This window comes from Orcinus orca, chromosome 10 (genome assembly GCF_937001465.1).
Source record: "Orcinus orca chromosome 10, mOrcOrc1.1, whole genome shotgun sequence".
Classification (NCBI taxonomy): domain Eukaryota; kingdom Metazoa; phylum Chordata; class Mammalia; order Artiodactyla; family Delphinidae; genus Orcinus; species Orcinus orca.
In genome coordinates this window covers 14,157,210-14,181,211 of record NC_064568.1, presented here as the reverse complement: position 1 = coordinate 14,181,211, position 24,002 = coordinate 14,157,210, and the positions used below count along the sequence as shown (strand labels likewise).

General features: G+C 34.2%; 1 long non-coding RNA gene across 1 annotated transcript in view; it reads left to right on the top strand.

Annotated features, from left to right (window-relative positions):
• Positions 1-24,002, top strand: part of LOC125965539 (uncharacterized) — a 267,253-nt gene that overhangs the window by 58,389 nt on the left and 184,862 nt on the right. Inside the window, exon 2 of the long non-coding RNA XR_007479547.1 lies at positions 16,297-16,339. This is a non-coding gene — a long non-coding RNA (uncharacterized LOC125965539). The remainder of the gene's footprint in view (positions 1-16,296; positions 16,340-24,002) is intronic.

The following is a 24,002-nucleotide window of genomic DNA, read 5'->3' as shown; positions in this document are numbered from 1 at the left end:
AGATGTCCTTTAATATGTAAATGGATAAATAAAATGTGGTACATCCAGCTAATGGAATATTATTCAGTGCTAAAAAGAAATGAGCTATCAAGGCATGAAAAGACATGGAGGAATCTTAAGTGCCTGTTATTGAGTAAAAGAGGCCAACCTGAAAAGTCCATGTTCTGTGCAATTGTATCTGTATGACATTCCAGAAAAGGTAAAACTATGGAGGCAGTAAAAAGATCAGTGGTTGACATGGGTTTAGAGGGCAGGGATGGATGAATAAGCAGAGAACAGAGGACTTTTAGGGCAATGAAACCATGCTGTATGATACCATCATGGCAGACACATGTCATTATACATTTGTCAAAACCCACAGAATGTACAAAACCAAGAGTGAATCCTAAGGTTAACTGTGGACTTTGGATGATTGTGATGTGTCAGTGTATGTTCATCAGTTGGAACAAAGGTACCACTTAGGTGGGGGGTGTTGGTAGTGGGAGAGTCTGTGCATATGTTGGGGCAGGGGTACATGGGAACTCTCTCTAATTTCTGCCACATTTTTCTGTTGTGAACCTAAAAATCTTCTAAAAAGCAAGGTCTGTTTAAAAAGAAAAACAAAACAAAGCAAAACACTGTAGTCACCAACAAGAACCTGGCTTTCAACCTATAGCTAGAAACTAAATCAAGATTGTTTTTGGTCTTACCTCAGGATAGAATAATTCATCTTTTTCTTACTCCTTCTATTTAATAGGCGTAAAATATTGAAGAAATATTTTACAGAATTTTAAAGACAATTCATAGGTAAAGTTATTTGGGAGTAAAACAGAGTAGCTATGAAAAACTACGAAGTAATATATGTTTTAAAAATGAGGTTCCCATCTGTCAATGTACATTTGCATATATTCATTTATATTTTATTTTTAACTCCTTCCTGTATATTCTTATGTTCCCTTCATCAACCTTGGTTTATTTGTTTTTTGCTTTCTCATTGATTAGTTTTGTCTGGAGATCATCTTTTTCTACCGTTTATATTCATATGTTGTCAGATCCGCTCACGCCCCAAAACTATGTGTTAAATTTAACAATACTATTTTTCGTTAAAAAATGGTGGGTTTTGGCTGTATCTCTGTCACTTTCTTCTTCTATTTTAATTTTGTTTTATTACTCTTTTTCTATTTCTTAAGATGAATTCTTTATTTTTCATTCCTCAAAGAAGAAAAATATTAAATACATGAGTAGTTCTCTGAATATAATTTTGGCTTCTGCCTCTATATTTTGACAATTCTTGTTCTCAATGTTACTATTTTTAATGGATTATATTATTTAAATGTGGAACCATTTTTATATCCTCACCACTTGCAGAAAGCTTATAACTTTGTAACCTTTAAGCAAATGTTTGTTGAATGAAGGGATTTCCGATCTAGTTGTTGTTTAAGTTCAAATATGCAAACACTTCCCAGACATAGATGTACTCTCAAATAAAAGTGATTTAATTAAATGCCAGTGAGGAAGGGAAAGTTTTTCCTTTTTTTCAATATGAAAAAAATGTTTAAGCAGATAAAAATTTAATATCCAGTAGTTGCCCATACTTATGAAATTTTACACTATATAAAAATTTTTAACAAAGTGTATACTATATAACAAGGGTATTAATCAACAGTGGCACATTTACTCTTGTAATATTTTATATTGAAGCTACCACCTGAATAGAAGTTTAATTTCTAAATACCTCCTATTTTACATTGAAAGATGGTGGGGTTTTTTGGGTTTTTTTGTTTGTTTGTTTTTTGCGGTACGCGGGCCTCTCACTGTTGTGGCCTCTCCAGTTGCGAAGCACAGGCTCCGGACACGCTGGCTCAGCGGCCATGGCTCACGGGCCCAGCCGCTCCGTGGCATGTGGGATCTTCCCGGACCAGGGCACGAACCAGTGTACCCTGCATCGGCAGGCGGACTCTCAACCACTGAGCCACCAGGGAAGCCCAGATGGTCTATTTTTAATAGTAGATTTTTTTTTTTTTAGTATTTTAATGTGTTTCTGAACCATAAAATAAATGAATCTGGGATTGCAAATATTTGCACATGAATGGTAATGAAATTGACAAGAGCTTTACCAGTGAGTACTTACCTGGGTAGCAAAAGCATAAGCAAAGAAAGGGTCAAAGTTGGGGGAGGGGGCGCTAGAGTGAAGAGTTCACAGAGGCTCAAGGGAAGAGGAGTCTGCCTTTATGATCTCGCTTTTAGAGGCATTCCCAGATCTTATCACATTTTATGGACCCTGATACCCTAATGTGAGGACATCTGTTGAACAGTCAATAAATCAAACAAATGACTCCCAGAGGGCTTTAAAGCTCAAAGTTTGCCTTGCAATTTGCTTCATATGACTCTAAGTAGATTCACTACCTAAATTCAAGACCCTGTAAGAAGGCATAATGACTCTGTGTGCCTTTTGGGGGGAGTTTTGGCTCTCCTGACCTTATAACCAAATTCTGTCTTCTTCATTTCAAAGCCAACTGGACACTTTGGGACAATTGCAGAAAGGGAGCAAAACAGCTGTTACAAGTTTTACTAAGTCTAAATTTAAATCTTACAATATAATAATAATTTCCTACAATATGATGATAATAATTCCCAAGGGCTTTCTTTTAGAGTAGTAGTTAGCAAACTTTTCTGGTAAAAGCCTAGATAGTAAATATTTTCAGCTTTGCAAGCCATAGGTCTTACCCACAGCTACTCAGTTCTGTCTCTTAGCATAAAAGCAACCACAGACAACATGTTTAAAAAAAAAAAAAAAAAAGATGTGTCTGTGTTCCAATAAAACTTTATTTGAAAAAAACGGTGGGCCGAGTTTGACCCCTGAGATGTAATGTCATCCGTTTTCAACAATAGTATGATTTTATTCACAAGTAAAGTTAGTTATAGTTAGAATAATTTCAGTAAAACCTATAATTGTGGAAAAACAAGGGTGTTTCAACGTGTCTTCAGATTTCAGATCTGTATTTCTCAACATTTCCCCTGTATGTGCAGAGCACATACAGAATTTGCTTTGCAGCATTGTTTTACAAAACAAGAGAATTGAAAGCAGCAAGATGCTCTGCAAAGGTGATAAATAAAATAAATGCATTGGATTCTTTCAATGATGCAGCAGAAATAATGAACGAGAGTTATATATAGCAAAATGAATAAATCAAAAAGACAGTGTTTAATGGAAAAAAATAAGAATGCTAGCTCAATGCTCTTCATGTGAATTAAGCCTGCACAAGAAAAACTATACTAAACTATACTATATGTTTTTAAGGAAGCATGCAGGTCTCGGGTCATGTATTAAACACTTTACAGAGGCTACCTGTGTGTGAGTGAGGAAGAAACATGAAGAGACAATAATTTTTTAAAATAATGAGAAGAAACTAATCTTGCACAGATGATGTTTATGATTTCTCATGAATGTCAAAGTATCTTAAGTTAAAGAACTGTTTTAAAAAAATTTGAAATAGCATACCCATAATCACCATTCCAAAGCTTTAGTCTATGATTATTTTTTGATCACTTAATGTCTCCTTGCTACAAATTACAGCAAAATGAAACTTCACTTCTTCATCCTTGTTGGCAAAAGATTTCTCTGTTCAGCTAGTAAGAAAAACAGGCTTCTCAGTAACCTCCAAGCTGATCTCTGTTTACTCTTTACTTTCTGATCATTAAGTGGTATCTTACTCTTTCTAATTAAAGCTTTCCCTAATGGAGTTGCCTTAGAGCAGGTCGACTGAAGTTCCTTTAACATGATGAAATATAAGAAGCAAATAAGACTTTATATTTTTCTTTTTAAATTGTTACTGTTCCCTCAAATTTTCAAATGACAAGCTTATGCATTCTGTATTTTTACTAAATAATGTGTAATCCCAAGTAATACATGAAACTAATAATTGAAAAGGCAAAACTCCAGAGCAATCCAACTCAATCTCACAAGATTCTGGTACCAATTGGGGTTCCTTTACCACCTTAACTACTATTCTTATATATTTCCAGTGCACACTAAACTAGCCACAGTATGCTAAACCTGGCACAGGAGGAAACGTAGTTATCAAAATATTGACCAAATCAGAGAGCTGTCATGTAACATTTCTCTTCTAGTGACCTCTAAAGGTGTTTTTTCCTAAACCCATTTCATTTGTTATCTAAAATGCTGCTTCCTTCCTCCAGCCTTCTCTCTTAGCTTTGTGACTGTCAAGGGCGGGGATTTACTTTGAATGTCTCTACAATTTGATTGATTGCTACGATGATATAGTCTAGGTCAGAAACTGCCACACAGTCTGATGTATTGATTGCACTATCTGCTGAAATACTGAAATAACATTATGTACAAAAACCCAGTTAGATTTCTTTTTATCTGAAAACATAGTACAGTGAAGCAACAATTTCATATGGCTCAGCTAATGAAAACTGTGCCTTTAATAAATCATTTATACTTTTCATATTCATAGATAACAATTCTTTAAAATTCCACATTATTTTTATTTTAGTAAAAAAGAATAACAAAGAGACATCACAAATATCATGAAGGTTAGAATATGAGAAAATTTATTTCATCATAATTAAGACTCATTACATGATCGGTTAGACTTGATATTTACCCAAACTTGTGCTTATTCATCACTCTTATGAAGCTAACTAGGTTAGCTGATACTCAATACATAAAATACATTACTTAACACCTAGTATACTTTATATTTAGGGCATTCTTGAAATGGCACTCAAAGCTGATTATTAGAAGAATCTGAAAATCAGATACACAGAGAACATATAAAGTGTTACAGCCAAGTTCAAGAGCTTAAAATACCAAGAAAATGGTATTCTGGGGGGAAGGTCGGTAAGAACTCAAGAACAGCTTCATATCTTTGAATTCAATAACATAAATATTTACATCTATGTGTGTGTGTTGTCCCACATTTCATTAACAAAATCCTTCAGTCCATAGATCCACAGAGGTTTGAGGTGACCTTCTTGGGTTAGTAGTTCAGTATAGTTTTATAGACTCTGAACAAATACAGAGTCCTACAAAATACAAAAGTAAATACAAGAGTCAATAAAATGACAGTGTTGAAAAGTAATACAACCAGTAAAGTGAATTTAAATGAAATGAAAGCCACTTTTAATATTTCACGGGGTTTCACATTAACCTATTTTCTTGAATTTACCAAGATTCTCAAACTAATTATATTATTAGAGAAAACATGTACATTTACTGTTGTGTAAACTAAAATGTGTATAGTCCTGTTGAATCTAAGTAGAAAGAATGATTTTCCCTCCTGCAATTAATACTATGAAATACAAAACATGCACTCATTTTCTCTGATTGACAGCCCCAATTTTGGATATATCTTCTAACTAATGGAATGAAAATTGCAGTACATGAATCAATTACAGTTGTTCAGTTGTCTATTTTGTAAAGTGAGAACAGTTTAAACTATATATGATTTCATTGTCTATATATATCATAGTATTTTAACTGACAATACTACCATTGGTAAATTTGGTTCTAATAAGGAACTTATCTGCACGTGCATGGCCCTATCCAATTGCTCATTTCCTATCTATTGTTATTTATGGAAGAAATGGATCTTTATTAATATTCACATGTCTTCATGCTTGCATGGGACACAAGACTTTACTTAGGATTGAATAGGGTCTTCAACAGAAGGCACACAGGCTATTTCTATGTGTTACTAAACAAATGAATTCAAGCTCTATCCGTAATACAATCTCCCTACCCACCAAAAAAAAAAAAAGAAAATTAAGAAAATAAGAAAGCAGTTTCGTTGAGTTAATGACAAAAAAAAAATGCTTCAAATATTCCATTTAAACTTAGTCTATATTCAAGGACGCTGCCATATTTTGCATAGCAATTTTAAGGAAACTAAAGTGAATTGACACATTTTAATTCTTTTATGCGTCCTGTTGCTCACGCCAACTGATGTGAATCAGGCAAGCCCAAAACTAAATGCTACACAGATGTTCCCAGCCAGTTTTCAACTAATGAAATAGCAATGTAAAGTCCTTGGTCTTTATTTTTCTAAAGAGTCAAAATGCTGCACTGACAAAAATTTTTCTATAGTCACAGGAGCAAGGACTGAATATTTTCACCATGATAAGGGTCCATTGCATTTTTTCTTTTGCATTCTGAAGGTTTAATATTGTGACTGATAAAGGATAGCTCTAATTATTCATAATTAAACAGGTCCCTTATAGAAAATAAGTGACTCTGAGTGATAACATTATGGATTTTTTTTCTTTGAGTCTGTAGATTTTCTAAATTTACTGTTTGTATTTATTTAATAAAAAATGGAGAAATAACAAATCATATAACCATAAACTAGAGAATGGAAATGTGTTTAAAAAAAAAGAAAGAAAGAAAAGAAGAGAGAGAATGAGGGAGGGCAGGGAGAGAGGAAAAAGAAAAAAAGAGTATTAGAATGTTTGTTGAAGACATCAGTTTTTCATCTGTTAATTACTGTTGTCTTACTACTTAGCTGTATGAATTTATGCTACTTACCCTCCTTGGAACTCAGTTTCCTCATATCTAAAAGGAAGAAATCAGATATCATGATCCCTGGAATCCTTGAACTCTAACGTTATCTGAGTGCATTGGTTCGACTTTCTGCTATTTCATTAAAGCTGACTCTTCTAATTTCTTATGTCATTCAAGTGATTTCTTAGAGACTCCAGGGACATAAGTTCTACGTTATTTTCTAAGGACAATAATTGACACTATGAATTGATATTTACATAGTATTTCGGACCTACATAGAACCAAGTGTAGTTGCATTAATAATAGTTCATTCAGGGTTACAAAGATAAATATTGGCTGAAAAGTTATTTCAATCCAAGATTTCTGTCAGCCAGTGCTATTTCTAATACACCACACTACCGTTTTTTCATAATAAGCAATCAAGAACTACCTGAATATTCCTTGCTCTTGCAAATACTGCTTTTCAAACTAAAGTTAATTAGAAAAATATTTTTTTCGTCATTTGGGGCAAAAGATTAAGAGCTACAATGCAACTGAAAAAATAAAATATTTGGGGGTTTACTGAGTTATATTTAGTTTTTTAGCATGTAATCACAAAAATCCCTTCTAAACATGTTCAGAAATCCATTATGTATACATGCAATTTGCTGCAATGCAAGGCCAAATTCACAATGATACATATTTTGCCACTCTCTAGGTAAGCTGCATTGCTGAATTGATATAACCATAATAAGAAAACTCCACTGACTCCATATGATTTTGATAATGCAGTACCTAAAATAAATAACTAGATAGATCATAACTAGCAAAAATATTTGCCATCTATATAGAAAACTGTATTTGTTTTTGAATATTAGTACTCAACATTAAATTCTCATATGGACCTATAAACCATGATGGGCCAACAGTCAGGAAAATATTGTACAGGTCACATTTATTTAACAGTGTCAGTGGGCACACACAATTTTGATATATTACAAAATCTCCAGCATATTGTGAAGCATCAGAACAACATCTTTTTCTCAGTGTCTCCATCTTCTCCAGCAATCATGTAACATGAATTCATATAGGCAAATTGAATGCCTTTGAGAGTTAATAATTGTAGAAATTACTTACAAAAGTCTCCCTCGTTAAATTTAATATAGGTCTTATGTGATTTAAGGAGGACCTTTAAATTCACCTGGAACTCTTAGGAATCTAACCACATTTTTAAAATATTTGTTTTTCAACTGAATTTCATTTACTTTTCTAAGGCATAAAGGAAGATTAAATTCTAATGGGAGGGTAAAAATCTTTAAAAAATATTCTTATTCCCTTAATCATTTTCAGTTTATTTTTGTGAAAGTAAGTTAGCATTCAAATATGAACTAAAAAAAAGCTTTTATTATATTGGCTAATTTATTTATGATATTAAAGTAGTATCTGCAATCAAAATCCACTCATATTATTCAAAATAATTTATTGATTCAGGCATTTACATTCATTCATTCATCCATTCATTACTCAATCATTTAACATTATTTTTGATCTCAACTACGTGATAGATATTATCACAAGCAATAGGAAGATAGAAGTGAACAAAACAGTCAAATCCTTATTCTTATGGAATTTACAATCTAGTAGATGGAGACAGAAGACAAACAGGAACATCATGAGGTGATAAATTTTATCAATAAAAATAAAGCAAGGTTAGAGCAGAGAGAGTGATGGAGTTGGAATGCCATTTTTCATAGGGAGAGAAAAGAAGACTTTTCCAGTAAGATGATATTTGAAAATAAGAGCCCTGAATGAAGTGAGGCAACAAGCTATGACAAACCTATGAATAACATCTACAAAATACTGCTAATCAGTGTCTATATGGTACCAAAGAATAAGTAAAAAGTTAATTTTTTAGTGGTCAATGAAATAAATAGATCACTTGTTACGAGATTCTATACATTGAAAAATAAAATTGAGTGCTTACATATATTTTACTTCCTTGATTATTTCAGATTTTCATAATATCTAGTTAATTCAGATTCAAGATACAATAAAAACAAGAATGTAATTTTGTGTCATAATCAGAGAATCAAATTTTGTTACTTGAATGAGTGAATGAATAGATTGACTTGCAGAGATAGAAGGGCCCATCAAGGATCATCTTTAAACTCTTAATCAACAGTGGTCACTCAATCTTTTTTTTTAACATGTGCAAGAACCAGAAATTTATATCATAAAATAGCCCTTTCAGTTTTTCAACAGCTTCATTAACCAGAAATATACTCTTTATATTAAACTAAAATTTACCTTTTTAAATGTGGAACAAGTGTCTATGCTTTGGATTCATACAAATACAATCCTGGTGACCTGGCTAAGGAATGCTCACCTTTAGGCTGGTGAGATTCCTAAATCTGACACTGCATACTAACTGCTGTCATGAGTATTCATTGACTCCCTGGCAAGCAGCATGGGTTATTTGAGAAGTAGGCTGTTCGCCAAGTTAAGCCATAGTTCTGATTTGCCTCTGGTGCATATTCCATTTCATCCTCCATAGGTCAGTCCCAGCTGTCCTCATTATGTGTCAAATAGCTCTTGTTGCCAATGACATCAGGGCTCAAATGTTGGTAGTTCAACCCAGATCATGACAGTACGCTTAAAAAGAACATTTTTTACCTCGTTTTTTCCTACCCTCTTGATCCCAATTCTGAAAGCTCTAATGCCATTTTGCACATTCATAGACATAATGTCTTTTTCATTCACCTTACAACAACAAAGCAGATGCTTTGCAGTGATGAGCTCTGGTTTGGCTTCTAAAATCAGTGTCATTAGGCTTCATTTTTATCTCATGGACAAGCAAGGAGCTGATGTTTACAGTAAAACCTTCTAGAACACTAAGGCTTTGTTCCCAAAATATTGTTAAAATGTGTCAAAATTTTAATAAATATCAGTTTAAATGTAGCTCACAAGTAAGCCCTTTTCTTCTTGGAGCATAATGATTTCTTTGCAAAATAATTATTGGGGACGCTTTGGGATCTACTCTACCTATGGACTCCTATACTATTGTATCCAGTTCTGCTGTCTTTTTCTGTTAAGGGGTGCATGGAAAGATAGTGAATCCCCCAACCCTGGAGGCATTTTACAATACGTGGTAAAATCACAGTAGAAGAAACACAAACATCAGATGAAGGATTGAACCCAATGACATTTAATATCACTCATCACTTTAAGATGATGACAGACACCACTGTCAATATGCCATGATGTGTTTTGGAGGGGAGGAAGTAACAGCTGCCAGATTTTACATGAGCTTCGTAATAATCCTGTGACTCCTCGAAAACATATTTATGTTTCAGCTTATCTGAGCTGCTGGTAAACAAACTGAGGGTCTCTCAGAGCTTCACTCTACTTTGCCAACATGCCTTCATTATCATAATGTTTTTCATTCATGTTGGGTACATTTAATAAGAGTTAGATCCATTGATTTCACTGGCACATAATCATTTATGTTACTGACTTGTGGCTCACATGTTCCAACCATTATCCTTGGGAAAATGAATGCCATTGATAGTTATATGTCGACCCAAGAACATGGAGGTTTTGATCTGTAAAGTACCAGGTAACATATCTTAAAATAATTACCTATGGTAGCACTCCTTCAAGGTAGAAACTCTTATAAACTAATTTGAAAGAAAAATGAGTAATGGGATCTTTTTGCATAAATACAAATTGCACTCTGTGTTGACATCTCAGTGAAACGTGGCAATTTGCAGCTTTGTTTTTAAGAAAGATCACAGAAAGCAATGAGCAAGAATTTTTTTCCAAAAATGGTCAGTAAGCATTGTTACCACTTTGATTTTCTGTGGTAACGAGCAACATAACTTTTAATCACAGATTTTCTAGGCAGTGATATTGACAAGCATATCTTCTTTTTGTTCAGTTCTGTAAAACAGAATATAGGCCGTTCTATATGCTAACAAGGGAGCAAAAGCAATGTGAACAAGATCAAAATATAAAAAGAAAGAGATTTATACAAATTCTGGAATAAATATGATGAATTCATGGTACAAATCTCTTTGATTTGAGGACCTATAAAGCAGGAGCGGGGTTATGTGGGAAAACAAAAGGAATGGTCTATGCAATATATGCTTTAGAGTATGTTGAGAAAGAGGTACATAAGGGCATTCATCTATTCAGTAAACCTCTGATCTCCTTGAGATTATGATTCTCCTTGCCAAGTGATTTAGACTCTCAATAATGTCTCTCCATAAACCATAGGATAATGCAACACAGAAGTCAGTTTCTCCCTAATGAACCACTGGAAGACAGTTAATAACACTATATCCTAATGTCAGTGCTTTGATAATTATTTAAGCTAATGTCTGCTGAGATATTCTATCTATCTAAAGACAAGCAAAAATAAGGCCCGTTTGAAAGTGACCAAATAAAACATTGCAAAGTTGAAGAGAAAAGCCCTCTATTCTACAGTATGTTGAAAAGCATAAAGAGAAGTTACTGTGAACAATTTACCATAGATTGAACTTATTTTAGGGCTCTGAGAGATGGCTTTTGTATTGAACATTAAGAAGAACAAGGAAGATGGGAGTATGACAGGTTGAGAGTATAGACTAAATGACACTCTCTCCATTTTGGGGCAAATTGGCTTAGAGATGATGTGACAGGAAAGAATAGAAAGACTTGCAAAAAACTTCTCCTCACATATTTTCTTCTTTTCATGAATCTTCTATTGTTTTCTCTTCTTAACTCTATCATTATCCTATATCAGTTGATCTAGTCATGTAAGTGTAAAACCTGGTCTGAAACAAAAGCTTCTCCTGGCTTTTAGTTATGGCATTCTTTGTGCATGTACATTCATCATAAGAGAGCATGAAAGGAGAGAAACATACTGTGTCCCGGAAGAGGAAATACAAGAGCACATTCAATAATGAATACAAATAATTCATCGTGATTTCTCTTCTAAAACTTCCTCGGAACTACCTAATTTTGTTACGGAGAAATAATTCATTGAAAACAGTAGCTGTTACCAGTAAATATAGAGTTAAAAGTTACAGAAAGGCAGAATAACCTTTAGTTACAGTGCACCTGCTTTGAAGTCCCACAGCTCTAGGCTGAATACTGGATAGATCATTAATTATGTTTGTAGGCAAGTTATCTTAAAAATTCTGAGTCTCCTCTTCCTCATTTGTAAAATGAAGATAATAATCATGTTTTGCAAATATTAAGTGAGATAAGAGAGGTAAAGCATTTCATAAAGTGTTTGCACTTCTAAAATTCTTGATCAGTGATAGCTGCCAGGAGGTGTAGAAGTAGTGGTGGGAATAACAGTAGTTGGAGGAGGAGGAGGAAAAGGTAGGAGTCTTTTCTTGCAGGAGATAATAAAGTGCTTTGGTGTCACAATTTTAAGATTCAAAATTAAAGGTGAAGTAATTGAGCTAAAATGCATAGGAAGATGACAAATTATGAGGTTGAGTTTAAGTACTGCCAAATTGCCCTGCTTCTGGGAAAAGAAAGCCACATAAAAAACTGTGTCCTGGAGCAGCCAGTAATCCAGGAAAGCCAGAGCAATCAATGCCTTTCACCACAGGCCAACCAACTCACTAGGTAACAGAAGCCTGTTCCTTTGCCATTGCCATGTCGTAAATGATAGGAACAAGAAGTATAATTTTCATGACAGATTGGACCCCAAGCAGACATAATACATGTAAATTAAAGATGGTAATTTAATACTGTTTCCCTGTCATTCAACAAAATAAATAAAAATGCTAGCCTGTTTCTATATAACCCAATGGTTGATTTTCAAATACCACTGAGCTCTTTTGAATCAACAACAGAGAAATTGATTTCGCTGGCTCTTTTTTTTTTTTTTTTGCAAACTTCACATTCTCTCTTATTTTCTCTTTTTTTCTTTAACAAATATACATACCTTTTTTGATAACATCGGCCTCATTAAGTGCACCATGTTTTTTTCATTTTTCATTTCTGCTATGAATCACAAATACACTTATTAGCAAAACCTGCTTAGCTTTAACTTTATCTGTCTCATGACAATGAATATGAAAGTGTTGTTGTTAACTGGGTTAGATGCTTTCTCACTAAGTCAAAACTTATCTGCTTCCTCTTTAAAGAAATATGCATGACATCTATTATTTGGAGAAAAAAACTTGGTAAAGCAGAAATGTGAAGTAAAACTGCACTTGCTGGCTTAATTACTTATTCAGGAAACATATGGGAATAGTCACATAGATGAGCATCTTTATGGTTTGTATTGTTGCATAAGAGGCCGACTCAGAATTCAAGGCAGTGGAAGAAAAGTAGGAGAGAGGGGAGATTTTAAACTGTCACTGGAAAATAACTTCTCAATCTTGAGAGGAGTGCATTTATCTCCATTTAACAATGTGAAGGTGGATATGAGACCTTGGGAGACATGCTGAATACTTTTATGTCCATGGTACATTATATATCAACAGGAATTTCTTCATTTGAATTATCAAGAAAAATAGCAGCTGAATCCATATATTAAAGAATGAATCACTATTATTTTCTTACTGTACTTTCTTTTAAACAAATTTCAGCTTCATGCAATCAAACTCTCTATATCATTTTTGAATCCTTTTTTAGAACACTTCCCCGCAAAATATCTACTCTCTGAAGAGAGAGATACCTCCAGTTTGTGGGGAATGATTATCTTATATTTTGTATAGCTCATCTTTTTAGTTTGTTCTTTGTGTTAGTTTCCTGTGGCTGCTGTAACAAATTACCATAAAGTTAGTGGCTTAAAAAAACACAGATTTATTGTCCTACGGTTCTGTAAGTCAGAAGCCTTTAATGGATCTCACTGAGCTAAAGTCAAGATGTTGCCTGTACTTCATTTCTTTCTGGAATTTCTGGAGTAAAATTTTTTTCTTTTTTACTTTTCCACCTTCTAAAGGCCACCCACATCCCTTGGCTCACGATCCCCTTCCACCTTCAGAGCCAGCAATAGCTGGCCAAGTCTATCTCATGTCATATAATTCTCAACCTGATTATTTTACCTCCATCTTCCACATGTGAGTACCTTTGTGATTACATTCAGCCCATATGGAGAATCCAGGATAGTTGCTTTATCTTAAGGTCAGCTGATTAGCAACCTTAATTCCACCTGCAAACTAAATTCCTAGCCATGTAACCACTAAAAGTAATGTTTAAAAAAGAAGAAAAGTTGATATGCTAAGAAAGGAGAGAAAGTTGAATCATATAAAATGATTGATTAAAATCACACAGGCTCACACACACACACATACAGAAAAAAAAAAACAAAAAACAGAAAAAGAGTTAAAGGCAAAAGTAGGAATAAAGAACAAGGGCAACAAACAGGAAAACATATGATAGATAATAATCCAAGTTTGTCAATAATCGCTTTAAATGTCAATTGTCTAAATACACTAATTAAAAGACAGAGATTGTCTGAGCAGATCAAACAAAAAACCCAATTATATGTTTTCTACAAGAAACCCACTTTGAAAACAAATTACTAGTATAGAAATTAAACAGGGAACATGACTACAGATCCCATGGACATTAAAATTATAATAAAGGAATATGAACAACCCTATGACCACAGATTTGATAATTTAGTTGAAGTGAACCAATCCCTTGAAATGACACAAACTGCCAAAAGTCAGACAAGAAGAAATAGACAATTTGAATAAGCCTATAACTATTAAAGAAATTGAACCAATAGTTAACAACCTTTCAAAATAGAAAGCACCAGGCCTGGATGGGTCCATATGTGAATTCTACCTTAAAGAATACATTATACCAATCTCTGGAAACTCTTCCAGAAGTCAGAAGCAGAGGGAATACTTCCTAACTCATTCTATGAGGCTAGTAGTACCCTGATTCACAAAGCAGGCAAAGACATTACAAGAAAAGAAAACTACAGACCAATATCTTTCATGAACATAGATGCTAATGTCTTCAACAAAATATTAGAAGATCAAATCCAATGAAGTATAAAAACAATTATTCACCACAACAAAGTGGAATTTATCCCAGTTTTTCCAGTCTGGTTCAAACCTTGAAAATCAATTAATGAAACCCATCACACTAATAGGCTTATAAATCACATGATCATTTCAATTGATGCAGAAAAAGCATTTGATAAAATCCAGGACTCATTCATAATAAAATCTTTCAGTAAACAAGGTGTAGAAGGGAACTTCCTCAACTTGATAAAAAATATTTACCAAAAGAACCCTACAGCTAACACAATCCTGAATGCTAAGTAACTTGAAGGTTTCTCACTAATTTCAGTCACAGAACAAGGATGTCCCTCTTATCACTAAATTAATATCCTGGACCTCATTAAAATTAAACACTTCTCTGTGTAAGACAATGTCAACAGAATAAAAAGATAAGCCACAGACTGGGAGAAAATATTTGCAAAATACACTTCTGATAAAGTAGTGTTATTCAAAAATGTACAGACAGCCCTTAAAACTCAATAATAAGACAATAAACAACCTGATTTAAAAATGGGCCAAAGAACTTAACAGATATCTCACCAAAGAAGATATACACATAATGAATAAGCTTATGAAAAGATGTTCTGCACAATTTGTCATCAGGGAATTGCAGATTAAAACAAGATACCACTACACATCTATTGGAATGGCCAAAATCCAAACACTACCAACACAAAATGCTTGTGAGGCTATAAAGAAATAGGAACTTTCATTCATTGCCCGTAGGAATGCAAGATGGTACAGTCACTTTGAAAGATGGACATTTTCTTACAGAACTAAACATATTCTTACTATACAATCTAGCAGTTGCACTTCTTGGTATTTTCAAAGGATTTGAAAACATTTATCTACACAAAACCATCCACGTGTGTGTTTATAGCAGCTTTGTTAATAACTGCCAAAACCTGGATGCATGCAAGATGTCTTTCAGATAGTGAATGGATAAATAAACTGTGGTACATCCAGACAATGAGTATTATTCAGTGATAAAAAGATATGGGCTATCAAGCCATGAAGAGACAAGGAAGAACTATAAATATATATTCCTAACTAAAAGAAGCCAGTCCAAAAGGGCCACATACTGTATGATTCCAACTGTATGACACCTTGGAGGGGCAGAACTACAGAGACGCTAAAAAGATCATTGGTTGTCAGGTATTAGGGGCAAGGAAGCACAGAGATTTTTAGGGTACTTAAACTATTCTGCATGATACCCTGATGGTGGGTATATATCATTAATCGTTTGCAAAATCCCATAGATTGTACAACATCAGGAGTGAACCATAATGTAAACTATGGAGTTTGGATGATAATGATGTATCAGTGTAGGTTCATTGAATGTAACAAATATACCACTCTGGTGATGGATGTCGATAGTAGGGGATGCTGTACATGTGTGGGGACAGGGTAGATATAGAAACTCCCTGTACTTTACACTTCATTTTCCTGTGAACCTAAAACTGCTCTAAAAAATAAAGTTTATTAAAAAAAATCTTTTGTAAGGTTTAATCAACTGCTGTCAATTTTTTAACGTATTTAAAAAATACATGTCAGTTAGGAAGTATCATTTGTAGTTGTTCAAATAACAAAACTAAGAAACTGAGAAGAAGTAGAATAGAGCCATGAAAACATTGGTTTTGGGTCTGAACAAAAAATGTTTCACTAATATGATAACATTAACTTATATAAATCTGTTTTTTTAGTTTACAAAGGTGATCTCATTTACTTTACCTTATTTCATGAACATTGTCTATGAGGTTCATGGATAATCATTTATTTTTCTTATTCAAGGTGAGGAAACTGAGGCTCAGTGATCTGCCCAAGTTGCAAAATAGTAAGTAATATTTTTTTTTTAATCTATAGTATGTTCATTATTCCTTTGCCTACAAGATAGCAGACAGAAGACCTGATGTAAAAGTAAAACACTGCTATTACTCCTAAGGTACTTTTGATACTCTGAAGAACAATTTGTATAAAATAGTCCATTATTTTAAAAATCTCCCACTTACTTACTAGTGAGAATATTTAGTTACCAACTATAGTTTGTAATGTAAAATAGTTATTTCAATGTTCTTGATAAGAAAAGAATAATCAATCATGTTATAAAATCAAGTTTGAATTTAATTTTGAAGCCTTATAATGGGAGCAAAATGGTAGCTCAAAGAGAATTAACAGTGAACTAGAAACTTAAAATTCACAGTCTGACTCACTATTTCGCAGTCTGGCATTCATCATATGCCTCAGTTTCTACTCTGAAATGACAAGGTTGAGACTAAATGATCTCAAGCTTTAAAATTCTCTGATTCCATGCACATATGGCACTATATTTTAAAGCACATATGCCTCCTGAATAGTGAAATAAAGTCAATAAGCACACATAAATTGCATGGTGATTAAATTTACTGAGAGCTAAACGTCATAGCTTATTAGCCTTACATATGAAAAACTTGCCTAATGAATCAAACTTGAAGGATCCGTCAGTGTGTTGCCCTTTGACAGAGAACAAGAACTGTGAAACTGCTGATTTTATCCTAGTGATTCTTGTTCTGTCGGTCACACACAGAAGAAAGAGGGGGTCAGTAACTTTCTCATTAATACGTATCAGCTTGTAAAAGAAAAAAAAAGAGTTTCTTTTGACATTGCAACGAACCATAATAGTTTTAATGAATATTACTGCTAAAGAACTCACGCAAATTAGCATTTCCTCATATGCCTTAGCTTGAAAGAAATTAAATTTGGTCTAAATGAATTAAACCTTGGACCTAAGAGACATCTGATCATTTCTACCTCTCGATTATTTTACTTTTGGTCAGTTTTTCTTGGAAACAATTATTTGCTTTGAAACAATGCTGTTGTGTTTGGATCTATTTCTATACTGTACTTATGCAGCTCAAGAAGTTGTAGATTGTGGATTCCAAGTTCAGTACCTGCTATGAAACACTATATGTTAATGGGGATAATTTCAGAATCAGATTTATCCTGAAGGTTGATAATCCATACCACTACTACTAAGTGTTGCAGTTCTTTTAGGTATGATGAACAGTGTTTAAATTACAAGGGAACCCAGGAGTCAGTGGGAAAAAAAGAATCTGTGGGAGTTGTCCAAAGATAATTTGCTACAAAGCAATTCTTGTTTAAGTATCAATAACCAGATTAAAATTGAGGCAAAAGTGAAATCTTATAGTTCATATGGGTATGTTGTAAAACATATGCTCTTCATATGTTGTGACATCATATGCACAACAGGACAGTTATTAAAACAAATATCAGTGTTCAGGATTATGGTGAACATTTGGTTACACTGGACAACTGTTGCCAACCAAATGAGGAAACATATGCAAAAGAAGATGATGTAAACCACTGTTTCTCACTCTTGCTGGTATTGACATTTGGGGCCAGGTAATCTGTTGTAAGGAGATCACCTGTGCAATGTGGGATGTTTAGTGGCATCCCTGACCCCTATCCATTAGATGACAGTAGCACCATCATGCCCAAGTTGTAGAAACCAAAAATGTCTCTAGACATTGCCGTATGTCCCAAGAAGGGCAAATTCTCTCCCCAGGTGGAAACCACTGGCATAAACAAAGATTTCAGAGAACTAAGATACTCACCATAAGAGAAAGCTTCTTGCATCTTATATTTCAATAAGCCAGTGAGGGATTGCTAGTCTGACACTGGTGGTGTCACTAACATGACTAAGAAAAAGTGTATTGGAATGTACTGGTATATTTGTGCCTGTTGTTGCTTGTCTTAAGCCCTAACATTATAAATGAGAGTGGTGGTTTTATTTATTTTGAATTTGCCTTTGTTTTGACACCATCCATAAAAAAGCATTGTGGAAAGATTTAGAATTTCAGACCAATAACTCTCTCTTGCATGCCTAACAGATTGGTGCAATATATAAGGTAGAGTGGTTCATTGCACACTTAAGGAAGCATAATGTATACAGGAGAGGGAGTGGGTGGAGGGCATGTCACATTGTTACTCGAAGGATAAATAGTACAAATCCTTTCTCTCCAGAGTGCTCCAACAGAAAAAATAAATGTTTAGACAAAACGGAAAGGAATAGCTGTCAACTACTGAGTTTAGTAAGCGTTTTGCAATGTATTAAACTCTCTCATACATTTATCAAACTCTATTTCCCTCTACTCTAGAACTGAATGTTAGAGGGCAGGTATTTTCAGAAATATACACCCACATAACACAAACAAAGAAAACAAAGAGAAGGGGTAGCTTATCAATTTTATGGATGGAGAATCATTTACAGTAGGGTACCTGGGAATAAACACTCTGTCTAGCCTTTTTTCACATTTTGATAAAGATCAGATTCTCACATAATTGATCTAAAAGAAAGAGTACAAAATGGAATATGTTAAGTTCGCAGATGATGCTAAGCTTATCTGAGTAGTTACAAGCTGATGAAGATAAGCTGTGGAAAGAACTCACAAGGATTTCAGAGACACCTCAGAAAGAGACTATAAACCTCTGTTACTGCAGTTATTGAGTGGTATGTTTAAGAGGAAATCTAAATTATTCTTATGAAATAATGGATGCTAAACTATCAGTCTTCACTCTAAAGAAAAGCTAGAAGTGACTTTTTAAAACTGAAGTTATGGGACCAATGATTTCCAAAGATAGAAAACATTAAAAATATATTTTTTCGACAGATGAATGGATAAAGAAGATGTGGCACATATATACAATGGAATATTACTCAGCCATAAAAAGAAACAAAATTGAGTTATTTGTAGTGAGGTCAATGGACCTAGAGTGTGTCATACAGAGTGAAGTAAGTCAGAAAGAGAAAAACAAATACCGTATGCTAACACATACATATGGAATCTAAAAAAAAAAAGAAAATGGTTATGAAGAACCTAGGGGCAGGACAGGAATAAAGATGCAGACGTAGAGAATGGACTTGAGGACATGGGGAGGGGGAAGGGTAAGCTGGGACGAAGTGAGAGAGTGGCGTGGACATATATACACTACCAAATGTAAAATAGATAGCTAGTGGGAAGCAGCCGCATAGCACAGGGAGATCAGCTCGGTGCTTTGTGACCACCTAGAGGAGTGGGATGGGGGGTGGGAGGGAGACACAAGAGGGAGGAGATATGGGGATGTATGTATACATATAGCTGATTCACTTTGTTATAAAGCAGAAACTAACACACCATTGTAAAGCAATTACACTCCAATAAAGAAGTTAAATATATATATATATATATATTTTATATATATATATTTTTAGTAGGATAAAATATAGGTAGTAATAACAATACAAAAATAACAAAGGCAATATTCTCCTAACATCCAGATAAATTATGGTAAATCTAAACATATAAGCTTGTTTTGTTATAACTGCCCCTTCAACAAAGATATAGTGAATGGTAAAATGGTTTTGCACCAAGCAATAAATATGATCAGTAAATTTAAGCCTCACTTATGTAAGAATAAACTACAAGTAAGAATTCTTTCCATCTGCACAGAGGATATATTCATCATTTTTAAAGTCATGGAAAATGTGATTAAGATAGACATGGACTTTTTCAACAAAACCTAGGATAAAATAACTGGCAGATACCAATTATGCTTGGGAAGGTAACAAAGAATAAAAACATCAGGTCTTATAGCTAACACTTAAGTGAACCTGGAAAAAGTCCTAATATAATGCATATCAAGACTTTACTTATACATTTACTTGTGTGACTGTTTGTTTCAGTGTCAACATATAAGTTATATTTGGACTAGCCATAAACATATGGCATTTTTTATCAGAGAGGACAATTATGCCTTCCCACATATCAAACATGAGATATTCATAAAAACAAGTGAGGTAATCGATATAATAGACATTATAAATTATAAAAGTAATGCAAATAGGAGCTAACTTGAGAATATTTATGGCTCAGACCTTGATTGTGGCCATGGTAGATTGTTCAATGGCCACAAATTCTTCCTCTCCTTATGTCTGCATTCTTTAGGCGTTACCACCTGCACTGACTCTGAGCTTAGGCTTATGACTTGCTTTGACTGATGAGATAAGAGCAAACATAGAGCAAGCAGAGATTTGAAAAGTGTTTTTTGTTGAGGCCTGCCCTTTCTTGTTCTGTTTGGAATCCTTCCACTACCATGAGAAGAAGACTGAGAAAGCCTGTCAAAAGAAGATATGTGACCTCATATCTCCATGACACCAGCCAACATCCAACAACTACAAGACATGTGAGTGAGGCTGTTCAAGATATTTCAGACCTAATGAATGACCACAGACACATTAGTAGGTCCAGTAGAGATCAGCCAACTTGGCCAAAATCAGAATCGTCCAATTCACCCACAGAATCATGAGCTGAACAGGTGATTTTTTTAAGCTAGTAAGTTTTGGGGTGTTTTGTTTTATAGAAGAAGCTGTTTTTTTTTTTTTTTAACTTTTTGCTATCTAGAAGTTATATACTTTTACATTTGGTCCCAACCCTTTGAATTTTACCTCATGGAGTCACACTTTCACAAGAGCAAGCCCCACAGAGCTTTGAGGAGGAACAAGTGAGATGACAGACATGAGAGTGTACTGCAGATTGTAAAAAGTAATTCAGGGAACAAGATGGAATAGATTCAATTTTCTCTACCCCTCCCCTCTGAATACAACTATATGCTCTAGAAAAATACTTCACAGCAAATAAAAAAAAGACTGAATGGTGGAAATAAGAAGTTGGACTGTCAAGGAACCTCAAAACTTGAAGTATGACACCATAGAAAATTTCTTGGATTTTCTTTTTATCTATCATATGTCTTAGACTGGGCACTGGAGAGTGCTGCTGCGATCTGGAACTGCCTACAGGCATAGGAAGAAAACAAAAACAAAATGAAACAAACTAAAAAAACAAGTAAAGCCTGATTTCTCTGGGCAAAGGATTAGCAAAGGGAAGACCAGCTACCCTGCCCCAGAGGCACCAGCAAAGATAGCATAGAATACCCTCTGGCACTGGATGGTTAGAGAATAGGTCAGAGGAAGCACTCTCCATATCATGAGTCTAGTGTCCCCCGCCCAATGGCTCATGGAAATACCATCCATCCCCAAAGTGATTCCTGAAAGAAGTCAGTGGGAATGCAAAATAGAACTAGAAAAACAAAGCAGACCAGATTAGCATTGCAAGAGATCAGAAAATTAAAATTCTCCTTGGAATATAACCCAGAAAAGTAGGCCATAACCTACATGCTAAACTTAAACAGAGACTTCCTACTAGAATAAAAGATTTAAATAATATCAAGAGTCTCCTAACATAACATGTAAAATGTCCAAAATACACCCAAAAATGACTCATTATACCAAGACCAGGAAACGCATGGCTTTAATGAGAAAAGACTATCAGATAATATATTGCTAATATTGAGATGAATCAGATGTTGTAACTATTTGACAGAAACTTTAACACAGCCATCATAACATAGCTTCAATAAGTGATTAAAAATTCCCAACACAAGTGAAAAAATACAAAATATGGGCATTATTATTTGCTAATATCTGTTATATAACTTATTCAAAAGAATATATAGTCCAAGTAGGAATTATAGAACTGAAAGATACACTAACCAAAATAGAAAACTCACTGGATAGACTCAGTAGTAAAATGGAGTTGAAAGAAGACAGACCAAGAAACTTAGAACAATGGAATTTACTCAATCTGAACAGCAGAGAGAAAAACAGAAAACCCCTCCTCTCCCTTCCCCCCACTGCAAAACAGAGAGACAGAACAGAGCCTTAGGAAACTGATACAATAACAAAAGATCTAAGATTCATATTATTCAAGTCCCAGAAAAAGAGGAGAAAGAACTGGGGGCTGAAAAGTTATTCAAATAAATAGTGGCTAAAAATTACCCACATTTGGTGGGATATATAAGCCTACAGATTCAAAAGCTGAGCAAATCTAAATAAGATAAACATGAAGGAATCCGTCCAAGACACATCATAATTAAACATCTGAAATGATATAAACAATTTACGTTTATTGTAAAGACAATAAAAAGTTTTACAAGCAACCAAGGGGATACCAAATCAAGTGACAGCTGATTTCTCGTCTGAAACTATGGAGACTAGAAGCAATTCACATAATATTTTTCTATGCAAGAAGAAAAGAACTGTCAGATGTGAATTCTATACCTGGAAAACCATCTATCAAGAATAAATGGAGGGCTTCCCTGGTGGCGCCGTGGTGGAGAGTCCGCCTGCCGATGCAGGGGACACGGGTTTGTGCCCCAGTCTGGGAAGATCCCACATGCCGCGGAGCGACTAGGCCCGTGAGCCATGGCCACTGAGCCTGCGCATCCGGAGCCTGTGCTCCACAATGGGAGAGGCCACAACAGTGAGAGGCCCGCGTACTGCAAAAAAAAAAAAAAAAAAAAAAAAAAAAGAATAAATGGAAAATAAAGACAGTTTTCAATGGAAAATGAAGACATTCTCAGAGGGGGGAAAAAAAAAAAAACTAAGAAAATATGTTGCAAATAAACCTTTAAAGCATATCTATAGGAAGCTCTTTGGCATAAAACGAATGATAGCAGAAGAAGGCATAAACTTCAGAAAGAAAATAATAATGGAATGGTAATAATAATAGAATAATAGTAGAATAGAGTAGTAAAATAATAATAGAAGGGCATATAATAGACTTATCCTGATGAATCTCTTAGATCATATTCATTGGTGGAGATAAAAAAAATAATATCTGTTTTGTTAAAGTATGGAGAGGAAATACTTGGAACAACTAGATAGATAGATAGATAGATAGATTTTTTTTTAAATTGGGAGAGTAAAAGACCTAAATGGAAGTAAGTTTTAAATACTCCACTGGAAGTAGTTAAAGGATGACACCAGTAGACTATAATAATTCACATTTGCATATTGTAATACCCAGAACAACCACAAAAAAGTATTCAAAGCAATAGGCTCAAAAATGCTATAAATAAATCAAGATGGAATCCTAAATATATGTTCAAATAACACACTTAAAGGAAAGAAATGGAAACAGAAGGAAAGAAAAACAGAAGAAACAAAGAAAACAAATCACGAGTTGTCAATGACGCAAATATAACAAAATATAATCTGGAATGCAATTGTATGGGACAGAACATGAATGTGGACTACTACCTTTGGAACTCATAGACCAGATATCTGAATTTGCCTTTACTATGCTTAAAAATGGCTCTATGATTTAAATATTTTTTGGTGACTATATAAGGTGTTATTCATTTTGGAAAGAACTCTCCCTCATTTAGCTAAGGGTAAGAGATTCTTGATGGAAAACTCCATTAAAAAAATTAAATTTTCTTCCAAGTATATGGAAACAGTTGATGGCTTTCAAATTTCAGGGTGTATGTGTATGTGTGTGTGTGTATGTGTATATATATATATATATCACTGCATACCTTAGTGATTTCAAGTTCAGTCCTGTAGTGTAAGGTACACAAGAAAATGTATGAAAACAGTAAATGGAGATTAAAACCACGAAATT